Source organism: Papaver somniferum, chromosome 7 (assembly GCF_003573695.1).
Source record: "Papaver somniferum cultivar HN1 chromosome 7, ASM357369v1, whole genome shotgun sequence".
In the NCBI taxonomy this organism is placed as follows: domain Eukaryota; kingdom Viridiplantae; phylum Streptophyta; class Magnoliopsida; order Ranunculales; family Papaveraceae; genus Papaver; species Papaver somniferum.
The window spans coordinates 15,770,253-15,774,151 of NC_039364.1; the positions used below are offsets into that span (position 1 = coordinate 15,770,253).

General features: G+C 37.7%; 1 pseudogene; it reads left to right on the forward strand.

Moving 5' to 3' along the window:
* Positions 1 to 900: 900 nt before the first annotated feature.
* Positions 901 to 1,000, forward strand: LOC113300758 (annotated as a pseudogene).
* Positions 1,001 to 3,899: the final 2,899 nt, after the last annotated feature.

The window sequence follows — 3,899 nt, forward strand, 5'->3', positions numbered from 1 at the left end:
TCAGAAACTTTATCAGTCTCTTCAGCTACTGGTCCTGAGAGGTGAGATCCTGAGGGGTGAACTACAGTATGTTCACTATCGGGCATGGTTACCTTATTGTCTACAACTCTACCACTTCTAAGGGTTCTAACACATTCAATTGATTCGATGGTTTTGCACCTAATTCATGAACTCCTCTAGGGTTGGGTTGTGTTTGACTAGGAAACTTACCTTTTTCTCTCAAAGAATCACTTATCAGACCAACCTGGGTTTTTAACTCGGAAATAGCCTGACTATTTTCTTGTCCTATCCTGTTACTAGCTTGTAGACTCTGTTCTACGGATAACTGAATTTTGCAGTTTGCTGAGTTAACAAGGCGAGAGATTCCTCTAAACTTAGGATTTTCTTATCTGACTGATTCTGAAACTGAGCTAGTCCTGAAGGATTCTTAGTATAGCCAAAACCTGGGGGAGCATTAGAATTACTAAACTGACCTTGACTTTGGCCCACCAGGATTATAGGTTTCTGAATATGGGTCAATCTTTTGACGGTTATCAAATCTAGTGTTATTATAAAGAGCATTGGTGCTCTTCAATATTCTGGCCTTCCCAAAAAGGCTCCACTCTACCACTAGTCTGGCCCACTTCTAAGGCTTCTAACCTTTTTGCTATAGCAGCAATTTTGGCATCTGATTCATAGCCTCCTTCTACCCTATTAACGTTTCCTCTACTTAAAAGAATTGTTTTCTGGGGTGCCCTACTATTTTCCCATTGCTGGGTTTTTTCGGCGATTTCATTAAAAAATTCCATCGCCGCATCAACAGTTTGGTTTTCAAATCCACCAGTGCATAGAGACTCAACCATGGTCGTTGTGGAATAATCTAAACCCTCATAAAGGATCTGAACTAGCCTAACCTTTTCTAAACCATGATGAGGACACTGGGATAATAAATCATTGAACCTTTCCAAATACCTATATAAAGATTCTCCCTCTTGTTGTGAAAATGTGCATATTTGCGTCCTAATAGACGATGTTTTGTGCCTAGGGAAAAACTTATTGAAAAAGGCAGATGTAAGTTGTTCATATGTCTCAATTGACTCGGAGTCCAAACTATAGCCACGACTTGGCCTTATCTTTCAGGGAAAATGGGAATAACCTAAGTTTCAAAGCATCATCATCTAAGCCTCTAATTCTTAGAGTACTACAAATTTCCTCAAAATCCCTAACATGGTAATAAGGGTTTTCATTTTCTTTCCCTAAAAAGATTGGGAGCATCTGTAAGGTCCCAGGTTTCAGTTCATAGGGTGCCTCCGTTTCAGCTAACTTAATACACGAAGGACGAGTAGTCCTAGTTGGATTCAACAAAGCTTTCAAAGTTGCCATTTCTGGCGCTATCGGAAAAGGGCTCTCCTCAGTCAAAGGACGTTCAAAAACAGACTCTTCAAAAGTCGGACTTTCTAGATTAAGGTAATCGAGACGCTTCGAACTACTAGGTTTCTCTTTAACAAATCTACCTAGTGCGTCTCTTTTACGTTCAGGCATACAATAGAATTTTCTAAATTGGAAGGGTAAGCAAACACAGATCAAGGCCGACTCAACCAAATCAAACCTATTGATTTCTAGCAAACAAAAAGCATGATGGCTCCACTTAGATTGTTTCTAGACCAGCTTCTAATCCTTCGAACGGGAATTCGTTACAATTTAAGCAAACCCCTCTGGAATCAATCCGAGTTAACGTAAGTTGAATAGAGGCGAGGGAAGCTCGGTGGAGCTTTGATACCCAAGGCCTCACCGGTATTACAAGGCGGCGCAGTCACGCATTCAACTTACAGAAACCGTCAAGAACTTCGAAGTATGCTTAAAAGAGTAACCAATATTTTTCGAATGACTTTCCTGTTAAGCTCGTTACCCTATCGGTCTCGTTCTAGTCAAAATTTTAGGCTTAGGTTCGCGTAGGTTACGTGTTCCTAAAGCGGGCAAGAAGAGAACGGTGATGAAATCCGAACCCTTATCTTGTATGGCCAGGCCTTGCCCTTTACTAGAAAAATAAATGTCCGTATTCAGTCCTCAACATATATGCATACGAAGGAGTCTAGTAACTCGCTGACAGGGGATTCGCGAGTGTTTAGAATCTTACCTCCCGTTCCAGACGGGGGATGAATCGGTTGTAGTCGACTTGGTCAACTGACTCCGATGTCAAGTGTACGAACCCAATGTGCAGAGACAATATCGTAATTGTCCTCCTTCTCAGCAAACAATTTGCATTTAAAGTACCCTTCCGTAGGGTAACAAAAAAAATAATGTCCCAAAGTCCAAAATGGCAAAAGTCCAAAAAGAAAAGAAAAATTACAAAAATAATAAACCCTAATACAGTTTTTTTTTCTAAAAGAAAATAAACAAACCCTAAACTAAAATTATCTAAAATAAAATTCTCTTCTTTTCTGTTCTTTTTGCTTTAATCTTTAGCTACAAGTGTTTATGAAATCACCAAACTCTTTGGCTCAATTTTCTTTATGATCCAGGACCTGTAGATACAAGATAAATACCCCAAAACATAAAAAAGAACAAAAATAATAAAAAAAAATAAAAATAAAACAAATCTAAAACCCTAAAATCAAGTTCGCGTCGCCGGCGCCAAAAATTGATGTGATTTGTAGATAGTGGTAAAAAGAGTGTCGTTCTCAGACTTGTGAAGGATTTTTTAGACTTAAATTCAAAACTAAAATAGAAAACACAATAAAAATTATAGCAAACTCAAAAAAAGATGATATCAATATTAAAAGAAATACTGAGGCTAAGATTCCACTATTTTCCAAGTTCAAAGTGATTAAACCAATATATATATTTATGCAATTTTCTCGTTTAATTTGATTCTAAAATATTGCAACAAGTAGATTTTCAAAAGTAGTAATTGTAAATACCAAGTATGAAGCATCAAAAGTCTTAAAACTAAGCATACTCCATCAAAATAGATCACAATCACTCGAATAAAAATCATATTCAATAATAGTTCAAGGAAAATTATCATATAATTATTGCAAATAAAAAGATAAAATAGAATATACCACTTTTTGTTGGAAAAATAGCTTTCTCTATCGCCTCAGCAATGGGTTTAGCTCCTCACATTAATCATGGTCTCAAAATATGTGTTTGTTGCTCAAAAGATGATTAAAAGAGTGAAAAGTAATAACACAGACTGTTTGCAACAGTGTATCGGAGTTACAAAACAGCTGTTACAATGGAACTGTTATAGAAAACTGTTGCTTTGTCGTTGATTTTAAGACCCCAGAAACGACTGTCTTCAATGGCCTTTTGTTCTTCGTGTTCTTCCTTGTGCACCAGCAGAAACGATTTCCTGCAAATCTTGATTTCGTTCTCTGTTCTTCTCTATACTTCCCCAAAGTGTACGTACGTCTTCTATGAGCTATCCCAACTCTTTTTATAGCCTACAGGTCGTTTGAACTTCAAGAAATCTTCGGCTATTCTTATCTTTCCTCCACCTCAAGTCTCGGGATTTCTTTCCTTTCCAAGCTTCTCTACGCAGTTCTGTGAGTTGTAAACTTCTCAAATAAGGTAGGATAGAGTCCCAAATATAGTTAACCTCTCCAGAATCTCGCCAACTCCCATATATATAACCAGAAAGTCCGATAACAACTTTACTTCCCTGTTTTGCTCAAACCGAAGATTTATCACTGTTTTATCGAATCTAAAGCTCATACCAATCCTGTTTTGACTCATCAACTAAATTCCAATCCATCTCCACGTCAAACTCCGACTAAATCTCCTCCTAGTCATCAACAGAACTTCGATAAACATTCAGCTCCTCCGTTTCTTCTTCCGGCTTATCTAGCCCAAGTCATTCGATCCAATCACACCTACCAGCCCTGTTTAGTCATAACAGGATATATCCAATCCAAAGG